The following is a 22,949-nucleotide window of genomic DNA, read 5'->3' on the forward strand; positions in this document are numbered from 1 at the left end:
TATTTTCAGCTCAGCCGGCCGTCTCATGCCCTGACCGACAACATGGCCCAGATAAGTAACCTGCGAACAACCAAACCTACACTTTTCCGCTTTCATCGTTAAGCCGGCTTCCCTCAACCGTGAGAACACCTGTTTGAGGTGCGATACGTGTTGTTCCCAGCTGTCGGAAAAAATGGCCACATCATCAAGATAAGGTAAGGCGAACTCCTGCAAGTCCTTTAGGACAATATCCATTAACTTAGAGAAGCTAAACGGCGCGTTCTTCAGCCCGAAGCTGAGTGCGAGAGGGCGAAAAGTGCCTACAGGCGAGATGAATGCGGCATAGTGGCTGGCACTTTCTGAAAGGGGAACTTGCCAGTACCCCCGCACGAGATCTATAGTTGAAATGTATTTAGCAGCGCTAACTCTTTCAATTCGTTCCTCAATGTTGGGTATCGGGTACAGCTGATCCCTAGTGATCGCATTTAACTTCCTGTAGTCAACACACGGACGAGGGTCCTTGTTAGGGGTTTCTACGAGTATTAGCGGTGACGTGTAGTCACTCTCAGCGGGCTCAATAACTCCCAACTCTAGCATGCGCTGTATCTCTGCCTCCATAATCTCTCTCTGTCTTGGAGACACCCTGTAAGGTTTTGATCTTACTGGTTCGGCAGAGGTCAGCTCAATTTCATGCGTTATCAGTTCGGTTCTACCCGGCCGATCGCTAAATCTGTCGATATATTCCCCTAACACCCCTTTTAGCTCATCTAGCTGCTCGGGTCTTAGAGCATGCGAGCTTACCGAGTGTTCTACTACTTCTTCTAGGCCGATTTCAGAGTTGGAGGTGGCCCTATACTCCTTAAACTTGGTACCAATGCCATCCGGCTCTTTGACGGTATAGTTAACGACTCCGCTCCGCTCTACATACGGCTTCATCAAATTACAGTGATATATCCTCACTTCCTTCCTGCGACCGGGCATTCTCAAAGCATAGTTGGTATCTGAAAGTTTGTGCAACACTTTAACGGGCCCGTCCCAGTGAACTTCAAGCTTGTTCTTTCTTGAAGGTTTGAGGATCATTACCTGGTCTCCGGCGTTAAACGTACGAAGCCTCGCATTCTTGTCGTAATAGAATTTGGCGTTCTTTTGAGCTAGTGCCATGTTCTTTCCGACTAGTTCTTGGGTTGCGCTTAGCCGTTCCAGTAAATTTAGCACGTATTCAACCACGGTTGGACTCTCCCCTCTTTCCTCCCACATCTCTCTTAACATTCTCAGTGGAGAACGGAGTGTCCTCCCATACACTAGTTCTGCTGGTGAGAACCCTGTCGCTTCATGTGGAACCGTTCGCAAAGCAAACAAAGTTGCCGGCAGACAGTTCTCCCAGTCCTCCTTGTGCTCGTAACAGAGCGCACGCAAAACTCGCTTAAGCACCGAATGCCACCTCTCTACACTGTTTGACTGAGGGTGATAGACAGAACTGTGTATTAACTTTACCCCGCACTTTTGCAAGAATGTGGAAGTCAGTGCGCTCGTGAATACTGACCCTTGATCTGCCTGAATTTCGGCTGGAAACCCAACTCGTGCAAACACTGTCAAAAGCGCGTCTACTACTTCGGTGGAGCTGAGCTCTTTCAAAGGGATTGCTTCTGGAAACTTGGTGGCCGGACACAGCATGGTAAACAAGTACCTGTAGCCTGATTTTGTTTTTGGAAGAGGCCCTACCGTGTCTATTACAAGTCGTCTGAAAGGCTCTGTTATTAAGGGCACTACCTTCAGTGGAGCTTTCCAAGTCTCTCCTGGTTTACCAGAACGCTGGCAGGCGTCGCATGATCTTACAAAGTTTTCTACATCTTTGAAACAGCCAGGCCAGTAGTATTCCATAAGCAATCTTTCCTTTGATTTGTTTATGCCTAGGTGGCCGGACCACCCATTTCCATGACAAAGACTCAAAAGGTCCTCCCTATACTTAGTAGGTATGACTAACTGATCTAAAATCTTACCCTTTCGATCTCTGTAATTCCGATACAACAATCCTCCTTTCTCATGTATCGTTACGTTGCGCCTAGCAATGCCTTCTTTAGCTGTGTCACGTAATTTAGCTAAGCTCTCATCATTCTTTTGCTCAGCTGCCAGTGACTCTCTATCCACGCGTAAGAGTTGATCGAAGTTCTTTGAGGCCGGTGATAATAACGACCCTGTCTCGCTTGTGAGCGCGTCTGCTTGCTCTTCCTGCAGGCTAGAACTCTGACACTCTAGTGCTACGCTCTCATTGAGCTGGTCAGCTGGCAGGCTCTCCTCAACTGTTCTTTTGTCCCTCGGGCCTAGCTCGGATTCGGGTATTGAAGTTATGCCCTTTTCTGCTTCCGCTGGAGGAGCTTGAGCATTTTCAGCCGAAAGCGCCGCGATCTTACGAGCTTGGCCTCGGGTCAATGCCTGTACTATGCCCTCTCCCAGTTTGAGCCCTCTGTCACGCAGTAACTGATTCGAACGATTCGAAAAGATGTAGGGATACTGCAGTGACAAAAATTTGGAAACTGCAGCCTCACTCTCTAGTTCCCCGAATGGTCCACTGATTTTGACTTTGGCCATGGGCAGACACACGCTGTGTTCTTCTACAACCTGTTTTATCCACGCTACTTCTCCGGTGAAGTCATCTACCATCACGTAAGACGGATGGACAATGTCCAGCGTGGCGGCACTGTCTCTTAGCACTCGGCATGGTTTTCCATTAACTTGCAGGTCGTGGAGATATGGACTTAAAAGTTCCATATTCTCATCCTTTTCCTCCACGTAGGAAAAAACTACGCTAGACTTCTCGCAGTTTACAGCTATATGTCCCAGTTTGTGGCATTTGTAACAGCGAATTGGTCTAACAGATTCGAATTTTCTTTTCTGTTCTTTTTGTGCGGTTTCTCCGTTAAGTTTCTCCTCGCTCTTTTCTGCGGGCTTTTCCGCCATGTCTACAGGCTCGGATCGTCTAGTTTGCGCACCCTTTTTGAACGGAAATGGTTTCCGCGGTCCATTTCGACCGTCCCAGTTTCCCTCCTCGGCGTTCAATTTTCTACGGGTTGCGTACTCTTCGGCTAATTCAGCCGCCCTTTCCACAGTGTTTACATTACCTCTATCTTGCACCCACAGTTTCACAGCTTGAGGGATGGTTTTGTAAAACTGCTCTAGACACATGCATTCAATGATCATGTCTCTGCTGTCGTACGCTTCCGCGCTTTTAAGCCACTCAACTAGGTTGGCCTTTAAGCTATATGCAAACTCCGGATAGCCCTCGCTATCTTTCTTGCCTGTGCTCCTAAACCTTTGCCGAAAAGCTTCGGCTGAAAGGCGGTATTTCTTCAGGAGACTAGCCTTAACTTTTGCATAATCATATGCATCCTGCACACTCAGTCTGGCGATTACTTCCGCCGCCTCACACGGCAACATAGACAGCAACCGCTGTGGCCATGTACTCGGGCCGAAGTTCATCTTTTCGCAAGTCCTTTCAAAATTGCTTAGGAACAAGCCTATGTCGGTCCCGACCTCAAATGGCTTTATTAGCCTGTCCATGCGGTACGATTCTGCCTCACTTGATCGTCCCAGAGCGCCTTCACTTCCTTGAGACATCTCCAAACGTTTGCTTTCAAGTTCCAGTTGCATTTTTCTTAACTCGCGATCTTTATCGCGTTCCTCTCTCTCTTGTTTTTCTCTGTCCCGTTCTTCTCTTTCTTTTTCCCGTTTCTCTCTCTTTTTGAGAAGTTCCAATCCCATTTCAATATCTTCCTCACTGGCCTGATTGGAAATTAGCTCCAATAATTCCGATTTGAGCATTTCCTTGCGTACATCTAGGCCCAGTTCCTCACCAACAATCAACAACTCGTCTCTCAGCAGTGTCCTTAACTCCATGACTGCTGCTTTACTGCCTTGATTCTGCTCTCTAAATCTAGCTAGGAAGACACAACCTAGCTAACACACAACAATCTAGCTTCCCTACTGTTCTAAACAGAACAACCACAAAATGAAGCCTAGAGAGTCAAAGCAAAAACCAAGCACTCACCGCAGATACAGCACCATATCGCAAAGTCCATCTCACCGCTGTCAGCCAGTTGTCAGGATTGGGGGCTCAATCCCATCGTCCGTGGTCCTTTGCCAAGATTGGAGTACGGCATGAATTTGAAGGTAGCTGGCCCATGCCGTCGTCCAACTTATTTACGCTGAGATCGTTGATGAAGTGAAGAACTGCTTCTCATCGAGAACGAGGAAAAGGGTTTATTTACAGAAATTAAATCAGTCTAACGTGACTTCTTGAGAAAAAGAGTATTAGTCCAACAGGACTGCATGAGAGAAGTGACTCAGTCTAACATGACTGCTCAAGAGAAGTGTGTCCTCAGCATTCGCACAACCACAGTTTTTATACACTCGATCCGCCGGTCCTACGACGCGGCGACTGTTCGTTTACACATCACCAACTCGCAGCTGCTCTGAAGATCAGTTTACGTACACAAAGGCAACCGCGCTCTGTTCACAGAGGCAACCGCGCGGGGTGCCGTTCCGGGAAACTATCGGCGCTGATCGAGGGTCACTCGTTGTTCCGTGCTAGGCCGAAGCGTGAGACGCTCAAAATACGTCGTCCCCACGGCAGCTTGTCCAGCGTTTCAAATCAGCTCCGCGTTGGGGAACTCCGGAATCATTGTTCACGCACCGAACTAGTCCCGTCACAATGTCGAAGGGGCTGGAGGAAGGCGGCGGATTCCAACGCAAAGGCCGCTTCTTTGAACGCCTCCCAGCTGCAGCGACGGAGAGGGAGAGGTGCGCGTCTTGCACCCCTTGTCGTAATCGGGTGGCAAGGTGGCAATCTTGTTGCGCGAATCGCCATTCTTGACAGTGGCTGCTCACCGGTGCCTCTTCACGTGGTAGATCTCACGCGCTTTTCTTACGCCTCGGGAAAATTACATCAGTGACCTTATTAGAAAAAGTGAATTTGACGGTTGTCCTTTTGCTCTTTAGCTTCTCTGTCGACAGCATTGCGGATACATCAATTCTTTCATTTACTGAGTATTGCCTGTTAATTATTTAATTCGTGTTATTGTGAAGAAAGCCTGATCAGCTAAAAAGCTGCTTTGGTATTCGCGTAGTGTGCACAGAATTATGTTTAAGCACTGACCCATGCTAGCTGAAATACAATCTGTTTTAGGCACATCCAATGTTGAGATGGTGTTGCTACGAAGAAGGGGGCGAGCGTGGGAGCAACTGTACGGTTTGCCGTTCTGCGGATTGCGAAGACACGTTAGATTTTGTTAGACGATTTTTTTTCATTCTATTAATTTCTGATAAACCGCCCTCCGAATGGGGATCATGGTGGTAGCAGGGGTGTGGCGTCATGAGAACCCATGAGAACGGTAAAAAATTAGGTTTGATCCCTCGTTCATAAGAATCGGTAGAACAGGGCCGGTATTTTGTAGCGATGCTTTTTCCGATTCTATGCTTTTTGAGGCTTTTCGCGCTTGGCCAGTGGTCAGAGCGACGGTCTGCCCACATTATCAACGGGATCAGGCGGCCGTGTGTGGTGGATGATAAGAATAGCATAGATTAAGGCATACGACATCGCTACAAAATAGCGGCCCAGGAAACTGAAACGTGTCTTCAGAGAAGCTGGTGCATGTTTGCTTCGTGAACTCACGGTCCCCTGTGGCGAAAGGCACATGATTAGCGGACCGGCAACCGTGTTGCAGGTTTGCTTGTCGTGCGGCATCCTGTTGGTGAGCGGCGTCCAGCTGCCGAGTCACTTCGGCGTCGATAAGAACATTTTGGTCCGAATCCGTACTGTCTTGGGCAACCAGTTAAATTGCAACGCGCTCAGCTTCAGGAATGTGAGTGGCGGAGTTCGCCGCGTGCTTCGCGAACGCGCGTAGGCGTTCTGCTTCACGCTGGCGTGTCTCTCGTCGTACCAAAGCGAGATTCGCCCATAGACGCCATCGCCTTTCTGCGCCGCTTAGCGCCACAGTTTTCTTAGTTTGTGCCATCGCAAGCGAAGCAGCAGGCGGCGTGTAAGCACTGATGATGGATGTTGAAGCTCAACTCCATAGGCGACGAGGCGCCAAGGCTAATCTGACCCGAACGACAAACCATGTGCGCAACGACGTCTTGTTTTTGCTGGGCCCACCCGCGGCGGTGGTGAAGCACGTGTTAAGCACTCCCCATACGTGGGCCCATCCCGAAGATAGTGCAATGTCTCGCCGACCCGCGGCGGAGGGGAAGTTCGCTAATAAGGAGCGCACATACACAGCTCGGCTGGTTATCCATCTTCACAGAGTGGAAGGGCACTGAGCTTTTTGGCCCTGTATTGTCAGATCTTTCATTTTTCATACATTATCTGTTACTCGCTTGTCATTTAGTTTACAGCCCCTCCTGATTGGGCCAAAACAATAGCCTGCAGTATGTGTCAATAAAAATAACAAAAAATGCCAACACCAGGCTATACCGCTTTGGAGCTAGAGTCTACTCTAGGTGGAGCCTTCGCTGCACTGTAACTGTATACCGAAGCGCTCCCTGTCGGCGCTCGTTACTGTTACGATGCAGTACTTTGCTTCGCCGCTCATATCTTAATCTCACAAGCTGGTTGCAACACTGGCGAATGTACGAGGCGTACACAGGTAATATCCTTGCGCAGCGGTATTCTGTTCCGGGCATAAGTGGTTGATTATTGGGTATACACTAGAGCGTTTTATTTTTGAGCGCTACGTGATACAGTACAGCGATACGTGGCATGTTAGGATTATTTCGCATGCACGTCATATAGCGAGAATTAAAGTGGCAGTTACCGCCAGTAACCGTAATGGCCGTGGCAACATGCATGGCAGCACCCATACATCGCCAAACACCTGCTTCGATCTCCAGTCACGCTTGGTACTCACTCTCCGCCCTGTCAGCAAAAAACAAGCGGCAAACTCCGTCATCGCTAAGGCTCATCCCAGCCTGAGGCTAAATCATTAGGTATGTCTTGTCGTAATTATTCAGATTGGCTGTTTGTTTTCACGCTGATAAGATTGCAGACACGATACCGAGCCGTGAAGCTGGTTTTATGTCTAGTTAGTAGATGGTGTCACAGCACTGGCATTGGTATTTTGCATTGGCATTGGCATTTTTTTATTGTTTAACCTAGGTAGGACATTAGGCGGTATAATAGCAAGAGCTTGGTGGCGCCACCCACCACCCCGTTCCAAAGGGGACGCTCGTAACATCCACCCACCCATCCATCCATCCATGGTGATGCGTTGATGATGCTGTACGCTATAAAGGCATAATTGTTCACTGCATCATTAATTTACTACCCCGCTCGAGCATGGCACGTGATGACGGTAGCGAGCAAACGCCAAGTATGTAGACGTCGAGCAGACGCTGTGGCTCAGGTGAACATTTAAGGGCCTTCGCCCGTACTACTTGCTAAGGAGGTTGCGAGATGACTGCAGGGAAAGCGTACAGTTAAAGCGAAGCCTTGCTTTCGCATGCATGTAAGGACAGCTTATGGTTACAGCGTCAAAACATTTGTTGTGTCAATCCACCAACCATGGAGCATGTAACAGGATGGCAAGCAGATGCCGAGCTGATGACGCCGTGGTGCGGATGAGCCCATCTCGATGAGCATTCGGCCTTTCAATTGGGTAAGAATTAGTATAGCTTACACAGTGCTGCAACCAGCCAGCTATTTTACTGCTTGGTGTGACGTCACATCCGTTACATCCATTACAGGAAGTCAAGCGTGGATCTCGGCATGAAACACTTTCGTGTTCAAAAATATGAAACAATAACAATGAAAACGAGAACTCATTACAAATACACATCTGAGGTGTATTCGATTTGCGCGTTCCTTGACAGGCGACTGCTCCTGTTGCGATAAATTTCGCCCATGATCAAAGTAATGTATGAATCGTATTATATGTCCTAATTTTATAAAAATCGTACTTCCGGATCTCTAAAATTGTTAAAACAAATTGTGTAACAAATATGTATACCTGAAAAAACATTTAAGCCTATTTCCATCCTGTGATCTCAGTGCTCACAATAGGAGCTCTGAAAGACCAATTATTTGGCAGTGGCTTCCAAATTTTTTAAGATGTTCACAAATTGTACATCAGGTGTGTCTAACAGTGCCTGTAAGTCGTTATTTCCAGGTAGGCTACAGGCATCGGGTGATTATAATGCAGTGTGACCGATAGATTGGTTCAATGAAGTGCTGAAAGTTTTACGGACAACTATTCAATGAACTTCTCGCCAACTTGAGTCACTGTGTATGTGACACTGGGTGGGGGGCAAGCAAGGGAATAACTCTCATCGTTCGCGTTCACCGGCGCGCAATGCTACTAGTCTCGGATGCGATCTTGGAAGCGCCACAAGACGCCACAGTATGTTTAGAAAGAAGCACGAGAGAGGAGCCAGGTTGCCGCATGAGGCGTTTCTCAGCATTCGCAAGCACCGGCATGCGATGCATTTCGGTCGCCATGCGCAGGGTTCAGAGCTGCGCCGCTAGAAGGAACCGAGTGTTCTTAGGGCAGCGCTGATGAAGAGTGTCGTTGCAGTACACGCATAAGCGCTATGCATAACTCGTTTCGACGGAAGATCTGCGATACCGTCCCACATGCCTCGCCCGAAGAAGGTAAAATTACCACCGAGAAGGTGTGCAACGAAAGCGGAAGCGCTGCCTTGTGTAACAGTGTGTATTCGCCAAATTGGCCATTCGGGCAAGCACTAGCGGGAGCTCGGAGAGGAAGATGACTCCGTCGGCAAGCAGCAGCGTCAGTTCGAAGAGGAAGGCGATGACTCTATGGCCAATACCACACAGTGGCTATGAGCCACTTGTAGAGAGAAACCAACCAACGAACCAACCAACCACAGCTGCCATCGCACCCTGCCTGTCCGCGATGCCTCGCTCGAAGAAGGTCCTTACCACCGAGGAATAGAAAGAACGAAAGCGGCAGCCTACTGGAGCAGCTATGTGGCAAAGACGGCGGAAGCACGTGCCAGTCAGTTATGCGGGAATAAAAACGCCATGGCCGCGCTGAGTAAATGGACAAGGAACGAGCAGCAAGGCTGGAGCGAGCGCGGGTTACTACACACCAGCGCCGCGCCGGGGAGAGGAACCAGGAACGGGCAGCCATGTTGGAGCGAGTACTCGCTGCGTTTAACAAGACTACGCTCATATTTTGGAAAGACAACGCTCGGGAACGAGGCATGCCGCTCGCCATCTGTAGGGACTTCAATATCGACTTCCCGAAGTCCCAAAATCCGTTGTTCAGAAGTGCATGATGGATGCGTGTAGTGCCAAGCGGGCGTCCCTCGACATGGTACAATGGCAAGGACCGGCGGTGTGCTCGATCACATCTTTGCCCGCGGAATAACTTTACACCTCGCACCTATGTATCGTACTTCTCCATCCATGGCTCTCTGCTCGCCATCACCGACAGACGAAAGGACGCTGCACTGCGTATACTAGAGCAGCCCAATCGATGAAAATTTCATCTTAAACTGTACAGATGTATAGAGCATAAATATGGCCTGTAATGAATATTGAAGTGTACATTATTGTAGTCATAAATCTATATAAAAAGCAACTAAATGAATCAAAAATATAGATTTCCAAAGGTAATATATCATACAACCCTGTCTCTGTATATCCGCCATCAGAAGAATGCTTCACGTATAATCACTATTTATACACCTGTCGCGAGGAAGAATGCTAATCGTATTAGAGTCCCCAATGTTCTCCGTAGGATAAATGCGTCACTAATTTCTTTTTTTATGTATCCAAGACTTACGTCTGCGTGCTCTAGGCATCAACAATATTGTTACACGAACAAATGATTAAGACTGGAGACTATGTACAAAGTATACTTAAAAAAAGGTAACTGCAGCACTGGCCAGTTCAGCTGACAGCTTGAGAGCCAGAGAGCGTTCGTCGTCTTCGTCGGGCGCATACGTGCATTGGCCACAAAACACACGCAAAATGCATGTATCATTACCCACGGCGGCATAAGAACCGTCCCGGTGCGTCTAAATATCGGTGACAACAGGAGAGTAATATGGCTTGAGACGTGCGACATGCACAACGTCAGTGGAATTTGGGGCAGATGTGGCACTAGTACTGACGGGTTATTTCGTAGGTAACAAGAGTCACTGCTCACAGCACGCGATATGGGCATGTGTACCAAGACCGGAGTTTTTCTGACAAGCCAACGTGACGAGTCGGGGACCACCAGAGATCCAGGCGAAAAGTGGACGTCTCTGTGTTGGCGATCGTGCAAGCGCCGTTGCTTGTCTTGAGAGCTCAGGAGGCGAGCGCGGGCAATTTCACGTGCTTGGGCTGCCCTGGTAATGGCGTCAAGGGCATACTCGCTGGTCTCTGCTGCGGTGGATGGAAGGGATGCGTCCAGTGGCAATGTGGTTTCTCGGCCGAACAGCAGAAAGAACGGGGAATAACCGGTAGTGTCGTGACGTGAAGACTTATATGCAAAAGCTACGTAAGATAGGGCAAGGTCCCAATCAGTATGGTCGGACGAGAAGTACTTTGCAAGCATGCCTGTTAGGATGAGATTCAGACGCTCAGTCAGACCATTAGTCTGTGGATGGTAAGACGTAGTCAGCTTGTGCTTGGTGGGGCAGGACTGCAGGATGTCGGCGATGACTTGAGGCAGAAATGTCCGACCATGGTCTGTGAGCAGTTGGTCTGGAGCACCATGCTCACAGACCGTGGTCTGTGAGCATGGTGACATTTGTGAGCATGGTGACGAATCGGCGACATCTGTGGCGCAGCTTTTTCAGGGTGTCTACCAAGTTGACACTGCCAAATTCCCCGAGTTTTCCAGGTTTTCCCTGAGTGCCCTTGCAAAATTCCCCGAGTCACCCAGACATTTGTTTTATGTAAAGATGGGCTGAAACCATGTCGCCCAATGCTGTCACTCTCTAGAAAGCATGTTAAAAACAACTTAATCCAGTTTGAATAGTAAAAAGCAACGTTTATTTGGCCCCAAAGGAAAACAGAAGGCAAGTGTTAATAAGCGAATAAAATATATTCGAAAAGAATGGTAAAACCCATTGCAAATTGAGTCGAGCATTCTCAAATACGAATAAAAGGGAGATGCATAGAGAAGCAACTATTTTCAAATATGAGCTATTTCTATCAACTTAGAGCAAGCTGATTGGTATGAGGCCCGAACTGTGAAACAAGTGATATTCTCTTTCAGCAGCTGGAAAGTCAACCTCAACTGTCCTGACATACTCTCAGCCCACGCACAACGCCGAAGTGTTGCGTTTCACTGATTTTAAGTGTTTATTTGGTTTGGATGATGCTCACCTGCATCTCGGCGTCAGCCACCACTTTGTTTTTTGGGCTCAAGCTCCTTGAAAGAAGCAATCACACGCTTCCTTTCGCATTAATTCCTCAATGCGTAGGTCCTTTGTGTACTTGTCCTCCTTCCGCCGCGCGTTCACTCCACGGACCATTTGAAGCATCCTCCTGGTCAGTTGTACAGTCAACGTCTGATTTCTCTAACTCCCTAGGGGACGCGAAAACGTCCGGAAAAGTGGGAAGTTCGAATACAAGAATGCACGTCTTTTATTGCCCTTATGGGTTTAAATCACCACAGGCACACCCGAAAAGCTCTGAAGGCCTGCCAGTACACTTATTAGGCATATCGGTGCTCCTAGTGTGACATGAGATGACGGGTGCATGCGTGTATAATTAAGGAATACATGTGTTCAACAGGTGGGCTTATTGGTACTACATAACTAGCGCTGCGTCTTCGTTTCCTTCTTTTGTCCTCTTGTTTTTTTTCTTTTCTTTTTGCGATAAATCTTAACCTAATGTGTCCCGTAAGAATTGCCCCTTCCCACACTTGTTATGCTTCACCACAATACATTTGTAAATGCTTCACCGCATGGCATTATTCTACTAAGGCAAAACTAACTTTCGGAAACCGCCTTTATTTAATTAACGCATTGTGCTTTCCGAGCATCGAAGCTATGGAATCGCGATTACCACAAAGGCGGAGTCGGTACCATTGCTGACAGCGGCAATTGTTTCAATGAAAAACACGGCACCGAACGGCAAGAAGGCTAATAGCAAACGTCGAAGCAGCCAGGCCAAGCGTTGCGGCGGTGGTGGCTACGGCTGTCATCGGATCTGCGTGCGAGAGCGCCGGTTCGAGGCCGCGATGCAATCGAAACAGCAGCGGTGGTGGCTTTGATTAATGCCGTTTCGCACCTTCGGTCAGCGCAAAAAGTCCGGAGAATCGGTCGGCGAAGGGTTCTCGCTTCCAAAATTTCAGAAACGTTTTCAGAGACATTCTATGGGGTACGGGGTGAGGCCGCGAAGCCGTCCGAATTATCGGGCATCCGGAAAGTCGGCCGTTGACTGTACACTGGCAACTCCTCCAGCCGATGACATGGCGTTCAAATCAATTCGTTGCGATTCCTCTCTTTTACTCGAGCCAGCATTACCGCGACTTTCGTTCCCTTTATTACAGCTAATTTTCCCTGATAGAAGCTCAAATTCCCTGAGTGTTCCCTGAGTATTTCCATACTACTCAAAATCCCTGAGAATTCCCAGTTTTCCCGGTTTTCCCGGTTGGTAGACACCCTGTTGTTGGAAGCGCTCTGGTGATGTCGCAGCGCGTGGCGTAATCTGTCGCCACACCGACCCACTTGTTGCTGGACGTCGATAGCTGCAAAAGGCCAAGCAAGTACAAGCCAACGCGAAAGAACGGCTCCCAAGGAATGTCGAGCGGTTGAAGGCACCCGGCAAGGAGCGTCGATGGTGTTTTTCGGCGTTCGCATTTTTCGCATGCCGCAACGTATTTCCAGATGGAGCGGGCAAGGCCTGGCCTAAAGAAACGTCGGCGGATCCGGTCATAGGTGCAGGAGACGCCAAAGTGACCTGCCGTTGGTAAATTGTGAAGTTCTTGGAGAACAGCTCACCGGAGGTGCTTAGGAATGACGAGGAGTAGGGCAGGACCGTCGGGGCGTACATTGTAGCGGTATAATATACTATCCCGGAGAACAAATAGGTGAACGGACGAATCAGAAGGCGGAGATTCCAAGCCATCAATGACGGCACGCAAAGTGGCATCATGGCATTGTTCGTCGGCAACGTGTAGCAGCTGAGAAACCTAGAAAACGCAATAATCGGTATTAGCGTCAGGGTTTGCGGGTGGTTCGTCCACTGGATAGCGTGATATACAGTCTGCGTCTTGATGTAATCGGCCCGACTTGTACACTACTGTATAGGAATATTCTTGCAGCCGCAGAGCCCAGCGAGCAAGCTGGCCGGTAAGATCCTTGAGTGAGGAAAGCCAGCAGAGCGCCTGGTGGTCCGTGATTACAGAGGAGTGCATGCCATACAAGTACGGGCGGAATTCGGAAACCGCCCAGAAGAGAGCCAGGCATTCACAACCTGTAATCAAACAGTTGCGCTTGGCTGCTTTGAGGAGACTGCTAGCGTATGCGATAACGCGATCTTGACCATGTTTGCGCTGGGCTACGACGGCTCCGATACCGTGACCACTGTCATCGGTACGCACCTCTGTAGGAGAGGACTGGTCAAAGTGGGCCATATAGGTGGCGTGGTGAAAATGTTGGTGAGGTAGGTAAACGTGGCAGTTAGAGCGGTGCCCTGTATAAACGGCACGTCCTTCTTCAGAAGATCAATAAGAGGTCGGACAATCGCTGAGAAGTCTTTAACGAAACGTCGGAAGTAGGAGCACAGTCCTACAAAACTTCGGACGTCTTTGACAGACTGAGGTTCAGGAAAAGACGTGACATCACGAATTTTCTCCGGGTCTGGTTGGATACTGGAAGCGTCGACGAGGTGGCCCAGCACTGTAATCTGCCAAAGACCGAAGTGACACTTCTAGGAATGTAGTTGGAGCCCAGCCTCGCGGAAGACTTGAAGAACAGCTGATAAGCTCGCAAGGTGTGTCACAAATGTAGGCGAAAATACGAGAGCGTCGTCTAGATAGCAGAGGCATGTTGACCATTTCAACCCTTGAAGTAAAGAGTCCATCATATGTTTCAACGTTGCTGGGGCGTTGCATAGAGTGAATGGCATAACTTTGAAATGATATAGACCATCAGGAGTGACGAATGCGGTCTTCTCTTGGTCTTTTTCATCCACAGAAATCTGCCAATAACCAGGCCGCAGGACTATAGATGAAAAGTTGTTGGCACCGTGGAGACAATCGAGGGCGTCGTCAATGCGAGGCAAGGGGTAGACGTCTTTCTTGGTAATGCGGTTTAGATGACGATAATCTACGCAGAAACGCCATATGCCATCTTTCTTTTTAACAAGCACCATGGGCGATGCCCAAGGGCTGAAGCAGAAACTCGATATGGCCGGCGATGAATAGGACTGGCATCCCCAGTATTTATATGGTGCTTAACAATTGAAGTCTGGCACAATTGGTGATTGCTGAGGTCGAATATGTCATGGTAGGAAACCAAAAGGCGACACAGAGCTGCTGCTTGTTCAGGCAATAGGTCCTCAGCAATCATAGGACGAGTGTTTGCGTCCGGGCAAATAGCATCCTGTGGACAGGAAGACTCTAAGCAGACGTCTACGGAAAACGTCGTGACGGGGTCATCTCCAATAGCACGGAGCGTTGCAACCGACATGCCTTTGGGTAGGACTTCCTTTGTCAGGCCAAAATTAGCGACACGGAGGCATGTCCGCTTATCGGTGACGGTGACGACAGAGTGGGGCACAGTGATATTGCGCATTAAAAGGACATCAAGAACAGGTGCTGCGATGTAATGCCCATCGGGCGCCGGAAAAGAGGATAGCGAATCGACAAAAGTCAAGGCTTTAGGTGGGAGGCGGGCGAAGGCGGTCGTACTAAAGTTGTTCGGCAGTTCGGCACGAATATGCGCAGGTAGAGGAAGTTCGAGGGAAAGGGTACCGCCAAAAGAGCCCATCAAAGCTGAATGCACCGTAAGAAAGTCGAGACCGAGGATCAGGTAATGGGGACAATCGGCCAACACTGTAAAAAGAACCGGAACGTGGCGGCCGGCGATACTTATACGGGAAGGAAGGAAACCAACTTTATTCGAGGTCCTGCAGGCCACGAGAGCTTTGGGCTCTCATGGAGTGGGCGTCTCCCACGACGGAACCGGAAGGTTGAGTTTCCTGGCGGCATCGTGGACCTTCTGGACGGCCCAGAGTTGGGGAACGAGTTCTTCGATCCCGATTACTTCTTCAACCTTGCGCTTGTCCTGTTCGTAGTTTATGTGAGCTTGCGAGCACGGCCAGAGTAAATGATATACGTTAAGGGATTTATTGCGATTGGTGCAATAAGACTTGTCGTAGAGCTCAGGCATGTAATGGTGTAGTCTGTTTTGCGTGGGGTATGTGTCTGCTATTTGCTATTTATGCTATGTATGCTATTTGTAGCATTCTGAGTGTAACCGCTTGAGCTCAAGTGAGCGTGCGGTGTGGCGTGCTTTACTCTCTACTTTGTAGGTAGTAGTGTTAAGTGATTTTATTGTATGTAGTGGGGGCGTCCTTGTTCTCCGAGTGGTCGGGTGAAGCAGCACGGACTGTAAGCGCGTGCCGTCTCGTTAAGGTTGGGGACGTCGCCGATCTTTGGTCCTAAGTGTTCCGGGAGCCACTATATGACGTGTTTATAATCTTTTTCTGTGTAACGATTCTGAGAGCCTGTGCGCAGACCGTGCCTTTTTGGAAAGCTCTGATAGCGGCTATGGAGTCACTGTAGATATGACAAAGATGGTCGTCGGTGCGCGCAACAGCGATCGCAACCTGTTCGGCCTGTTCAGGCTTCGTTGCGATTACCGTGGCTGCATGTCTTGTGGATCCGCTGCCGTCCACAAGCACCACTGCGAAAGCTTTGTTTCCCGCGTATGCAGCCGCATCCACAAAAGCTGAGCGTTCGCGGTTCACCAAGGCTTGGTTAAGGAGGAATGGTCCTCTCGCTTGTCATCTGCCCGTGACGTCAGCAGTGCTGCCATCGTCCACGCGTATGGCTCGAGTAGTAGGAGACGTGAGAACTTTCCTCAGTCGACGACGCAGGTTACAACTCATTATGGACACCTGGACTCCAGTATCTAATAGCGCCGACAAAGGGACACCGTCGACGTGAACATCAAGTAAGTGCAGGTTCGTAGGGAGCATCAATGGAGGTTGTCGGCATGACGAAGATAAGGCAGCACTTCCTCCATGAGCTGCATGGTCTAGTTTTCCGTCCGGGATCGTTCATAATTTGTTGGCGACGAATCGCGGCGTGGCTGGGGCGACAGGAACCGATGGCGCTGAGGTGAAGGCGAGCGAGCAGGACGACTGACATCGACGGATACGTCAGAAGTAGGAGGCATACGGTGAGGTGAGTAACGGTGCGGGCCGCCGCATGGGTGAGGAGACGGGGAAAAGGAGCACGAATACGGCGACGTCCAGGAGGTGAGGTGAAACAGCGCGAAAAAGACGAGGACACAAGGAAACAAATTCCACAGACAGTGCTAGTCTGTGGTATTTGTTTCTTTGTGTCCTCGTATTTTTCGCGCTGTTTCACCTCAGTTCTAAGTATGAACCAACTAGCCCTCATCAAGATCTTACTAATCCAGGAGGTGCGGCAGTGGTGAGCGACGTGGCCAATGCTGAGGCAACGGAAGCAAATGGGCTTGGCGTCCGGAGTTCTCCACTCGGCAGGGTTGCAGTATCTGGTAGGGGAATACAGATCGCCGTGAGGCTGAGCAGTCGGCACCGGTTGGGCGTCAGGTCGGGAGACGGAGCAGGCAGCAGGAAACCTAGGTTTGCAAATTCTTGCCGTACAACTGCCTGAATGAGGGAGATCGCTGGAGCTGGTATGTTGGTCAATGGTGGGTTTAAGTGGGCGTGAATGGTACGGCGCAGGACTTGTAGCCTCGAGTTCGCGGTGAACAATGCGTGTGACGTGCTCATTTAAGGGTGGTGAAATGGTATGCCCAACGCAAGACGACGTCGTAGCCGTGTTATGGAGCCTGGAGAACTGGGGAATGACGTGGCGGCTTCTGGCGAGCTCAAAGCGGCGGCATTCCTTCACAATGACGTCAATGGTGGACACATTGTTAAAGACCAACAAGTTGAAGGCCTCGTCCGCGATCCCTTTGAGTACGTGGCCGACTTTGTCAACCTCGGCCATTTTCTGGTCGACTTTCCGGCAAAGAGTGAGCACGTCTTCAAGTATACGAGACACACAACTCAATAGAAGACTGAACTCGAGTAGCAAGCTCTTTTCTAGCAGCCAGCTGCCGACCAGTGGGATTTCCAAAGAGGTCGACGAGCTTCTGCCGAAAGCATCCCAGCTAGAGATCTCGTCCTCGTGTGTCCGGAACCAGACACGAGGAGTTCCGCCCAAGAAGAATCGGACATTCGCTAGCATAATGGTAGGGTCCCAGCGGTTGTTTTGGCTAACACGCTCATACAGGTTGAGCCAGCCCTCAACATCGACATTATCTTGGTGGGAGAATATATCATGATCGTGGGGATTGGTAACCGTAAAGTAGGTTGTGGTCGAGGTCGCAGGACTAGAATGAGACGAGGTGTCGTCACCGGGAGCCATGGCGAAAAGCAGGACTGTGCGGCCGCTACGGAGCTCCGTGGGGAGGACGCGGAACGGCACCTTCCACCAAAATGTTACGCATTAAGACTGGAGACTATTTACAAAGTATATGTACAAAAGGTAACTGCAGCGTTGGCCAGTTCAGCCGACAGCTCGAGAGCCAGGGAGCGTTCGTCGTCTTCGTCGGGGCACCCACGTGCATCGACTACAAGAAACACGTAATATGCATGTATCAATATGTCGACTACTGAGCCTGGAAGTCACAGGACATCTTTTACGTTTTGTGCACTTGGCGACAGGCCAATGCAAGTCAAGTTAAGAAAGACGCAAAACGACACAAGATCAGTTCCACAACGTCTGCGTCAAGAAAGTGTCCTGTCGCTTTTACGGTTCACTGCTGCATTGACTAGCCTGCCCGAGGAGCTAGAAACAACGTACAAATCTGTTGCCATGTCGTGTATAATACGCCAATGACACTTGTATTCGATTCAGTGGTTACCAGCACATACGTCTGGCGATAATAGCCCAGAAGGCAGTCCTCGCCACGCAGTCTTACCTGTCGACAATCGGACTAGAATTATCAACTTGCAAGTCACACTTTTTCTCTGGCTTAGAATGCGCCGAAGCGCAGTGAACTTGACAAGGAGCGTCGGAGGCTTACCAATCAAGCAGACAAAGCAAGTGCGTATTCTTGGTGTCATGTGTGACTACGGGATGCAATGGCTGTCCGCCATGGATACCATTGCTTGATGGCTTGTTCCGCGTGTGAAGGTGATTCGGAGAACCACTGCGGCACAATGGGGAAGCCATTCAACGACAGTGATGAAGCTGCACGCAGCCGTAGGGGTCGACCGAGCGCCGTATCAGCTAACTATAACCACACTATAGAATTGCTTCAGAATTGCTCTTGGGGTACCAGACGCAACAGCGAATGAAAAGGTCCCTTCCGAGTCCCCATCATTACTCCGGCGTCGGCACGCGTCTCAGACTACTGATGCTGTTTTGCCGCATGAGCAAGTCAGACACTGGAAGAGCTCTGCTGCAATGCCTCCGAAGAAGAATAGAATCATGTGCTTTCGTTGCTTCAGTACCTTCATAGTTCTTGATCTTAATTTCTCATGAAGAAGAGACTGACAGGAGCCACCATGGTCATTTCAGTCTGTGAAATGCGGCCTAAACATTTCTGGTATTACGACCAAACGTACCACACCTGCAGCACAGGGCATGTCCTTAGTGCTCGAGCAATTAGGTAAGACATATGGACACAACTATGGCTCTGTTGACGTGGAACGAGAGTCTGGTGCTTCAGCTTTTGAGAAACCGTCTCTAGAGAGCTTCATGGGGTGCCCGGCTAAAACGGGTTGTTTCTATGACGATAAGCTAAATTCAAGCAATTAAAGCAGCTTTGCGGAAACATAACTTTTGTTTAGTACAACTCGTAATGAAATTATCAGACTACGATTCAGCATTTTTGGTAGTGCAGCGACAATTTACAGATGAAATTTGCCTACAGTGGTCTCACGCACCATGAAACAACTGCACAGCTTAGCATTTCACCTTGATTTTCAGTGGCTTACATCTCATGTAAGCGTGTCCGGAAATAAATTTGCTCACCGTCTTGTGCGCCAAGCACAACATGGTCAGCAGCTACCAAAAGAGCGACCATCGTTAATCACTTTCTTTACTACGGGGTCCCCGCCATGTCTTGCGTAACCAAGGGATTTAACCGATGAGAGGCCTGTTTACTACACCGTGCTCGCGAGAATGCCGACGTGACGACACATGATATGACTGTCGCCCTCACCAAAGTATTCGTTCTGCCACGCTCATGGTAAAATAAAACATTACTTGCTAGAATGCCCCGAGTACGTAGAAGAGCTCAGACTCTCCTTGCCGACTTGAGGGTAACATGGCTCTGTGCGCTTCTGTAAAGGAATTGATGTTCCTGCAAGGGCGCTACATTTACACGACCGAGCTACTTCGTCTCCTTCTGCAGTTTTTTAAAGGACCTATTCAACAAGTAGTGAAGATTAGCAACTAATTTTAAACGTCACCAATTGGTTAATCAGTTTATTAGTTGACAGTCCAATTGAATATGTGGTGAAATTGGTCGAATGGTAGCGTTCCACCTCTCGATGCTGCGATGAACTGTTTACCGCCATGCATGTTTATCCCCACACGTTAAACGGAGACGCTCGAGTCTGTGCAATTGTCGACACGCTTTCGCAAGGCTAGATCCATCTGTACCTGGCACTACTTTCCTCCTCTTCCTTCTACAGTGATTTTTTGCCACTGCTGGGCCGGTATTTTCTAGCGATGCCTTTTCCGATTCTATGCTTTTTCAGGCATTTCGCGCTTGGTCACTGGTCAGAGGGATGGCCTGCCCACATTATCAACGCGATCAGGCGGCCGTGTGTGGTGGATGATAAGAATGGCATAGAATAAGGCATAAGGCATCACTACAAAATAGCGGCCCTGGGTCGCTATTTTGTAGCGATGCCTTTTCCGATTCTATGCTTTTTCAGGCTTTTCGCGCTTGGCGAGTGGTCAGAGTGACGGTCTGCCCACATTATCAACGGGATCAGGCGGCTGTGTGTGGTGGATGATAAGAATAGCATAGAATAAGGCATAAGGCATCGCTACAAAATAGCGGCCCTGGTGTGCTATAACGTAAAACTATTCCAAACATTCCTATTCCAATTCTGCAATCAGCCCTGCGCGATTGGTCAAAAACGTTTTTTTTTGACCAACACAACTTCACCAATTTGTCACGCGACGTCACGAAAACCATGATAGCTCACCATCTGATATGACGTGTACACACTGAACTCACTGATTATGCATGATTTGACCGAACAACAGAAAAATTGTTATTTCTGATTCGACGCCTTTTCGCCATTAGCCCTCGGCTATTGCTCAAAAGTTTTCGGGCTGCACACACTTTACCTGCCTGTCACTCGGCGTCACAAAACCGCAAAAATTCACAGCGTGAAAGTGACGTGTACGCGTTAAAGATGCCTTAATATGCCGAACAAAACGGAGTTTATTTCTGAATAGCCGCAAGATGCCCCTTCCATAAGAAATAAAAGATGGCTGCCGCCGATCGCTCAGATACTGGCTACTCGCACCTGTCCGAGAGCGTGGGTTTATTTGCGTATAATAAAACTTCTTGCCGGGCCGTGTGACGTTATCGAGCACTTTTGGCACGTTTACGACCTCGTTGTGCCTACTCTTCTTTGCTGAGGGTCCGTTTTAGTGGCATTCTTGAGCTTCCGTTGCATGCCGCCACGATTTTCGAGCAGCCACCGCAAGCTAAGTAACGGAAAACGGACCAATCGCAGACGCCGGCACTACCCTCTTCATGCGGTTATCAATTTTCAGTGCACTGGCTCGGCCCCATAGAATTCCTCTCTACTCGAGCGTGCTCCTCGCCTCCTGTCAGCCAATTAGATAAGACAAGCCGCTCAGTGTAGGCAATGTTATTCGTTTTTCAAGCAAACGAAAATGACCTCCTATGAACGAGGAGAGCTCTTGATTGGTCTGTTCAGACAACCCTGCGGGTGACCGCCCGATGCTTGCGTCGGTGGTTACGCTAATTTGACGTCAGGAGATGGAAATAAACACATGTTGGAATAGATTTACGTTATAGGGCCCCTGCTTACTTAAATCAGAACGCGATAGTGCTCTTTGAAAGGAATCCCATTAAGCTATTGTCACTAAATTTATCCACAGTGTCTATGGTATACGTAAGTCTTCTTGATAACCTTTTGAAGTGATAGTGATTGGACCGCGGGACACCAGAATTTTCAAAGAACACACCCACTCTCCCCGCAGCAGGTGTCGAGTTTCTCGGTTATTACCAGCTGCGTGCACTGTTGTTGTGGTGACGTAAGTGATGTAGCACTCTGCCATTTGCTGCAAGACAGCATCGCAAGGCATCTTGCGATGCTTGTTGGTCGTGCAAAGAGCCGCAGCCGGGGCCATGGGTATGAACAAGAGAGCTTCGTCGTGATGTCCAGCTGTAGCAGCTTTTCATAGCCGCGAGTGTGCGCGGGAACCGAGTTCTCACTGCCGTAGTGCGAGCTGTGGAAGGTAGCTTATAATAGTATTCCACTTCGAGTTCGAATCATAATGTTCATTAAAAAAATGCTGGTGTTTCATCTCACGTGCGTAGAAGTATAAAGCAGTGACAGCTGCTGCATAAGCAAGCACGTTACGGCTCACACTTTATCCGACAGTATCACTAACCAAAAATTGCTGGCTCTCCCGTAAACGAGAGTAAATGTAGAGTAAATGTGAGCCCGAAATGGCTACCGGCAAAGCAGATTGGTTGGAGATGATACTAGCCACAATCTTGAAATGGGTGTAGTGCATGTTCGCAATGGCACACCCCAACACACCCCACCGCACCGCACCACGCCATACTGCACACTGATTCATATGGACGCTGCCCAGCTAGAAGAAGAAAACCGGTTGAAGGCAGCGCCAAAGGCAGCGAAAGCCGCCAGGGAGGCAGAGTGTACTGCCCAGCTAGAACAAAAAAATCGCCTGAAGGAGGCGCCACGCAGCGTGGCGCTATCTCGCGAGGCGATGCTAAACCCCGGCCGCTGAACTCATGGGCCATTGGCATTCTAGACTGACAAAAGATGACAATGAAGTGTATGGTGCCCTGTGCCTGTCTTTTGAACGTCGCCCCCTATTGGAAACGATAAATAAAACTTCAGCGTACTAGATGTCACACCTTGAGTGACGTTGTGAGCAAACATTAGGATCGAAGAACTCGGAAGCAATATTTTTGTAACTTGCTTGGGTAGTAACCATGGTATGTTTTGCGGTCCTGTAAAAAGGGTTGGGGGCCAGAGACCCTATTTTCCTAAGTGTTGACTAGCTGCCCGGATGTTCTCGTTTGAGTGCCCGGATAACGGTTCTGGCTTGACGCACGGTCACTTGAAGGTCGCTGGCAACGGGAGCTAAAAGCATTTCCTGCTTAAAAAATACACTTATGCGCACACAACCTTGTCTTGTCTTGTCTTGTGTCCCAGACAGTGGCGCATACCCACTATGGGGGATTGGACAAGAAGCAGGCGGTTTTTCGTATGCTTAGTAGTAAAGCCAAACTAGATTTAAGCTGTGGAGCGTGAGACTAGAACTGTAATTTAGACGTAGGATGAAAATATTGCTACGGGATAGTATTGCCAATGACGAAGAGCCGAGCAGGAAGAAGACGGACCGGACGACGATTGGAAGCCGATTGGAAGACGACGATTGGAAGCTAGCGCGGGCTGTTGCCTCTTGGCCAACTGCGGCGTATTGCCTTGTAAATATACTTGTAAGCAGCTTTTCGTCGGTGTCTTCCTACGTAACATATCTGGTGGAGGTGGACGT

Source organism: Dermacentor albipictus, chromosome 1 (assembly GCF_038994185.2).
Source record: "Dermacentor albipictus isolate Rhodes 1998 colony chromosome 1, USDA_Dalb.pri_finalv2, whole genome shotgun sequence".
NCBI classification, from domain to species: domain Eukaryota; kingdom Metazoa; phylum Arthropoda; class Arachnida; order Ixodida; family Ixodidae; genus Dermacentor; species Dermacentor albipictus.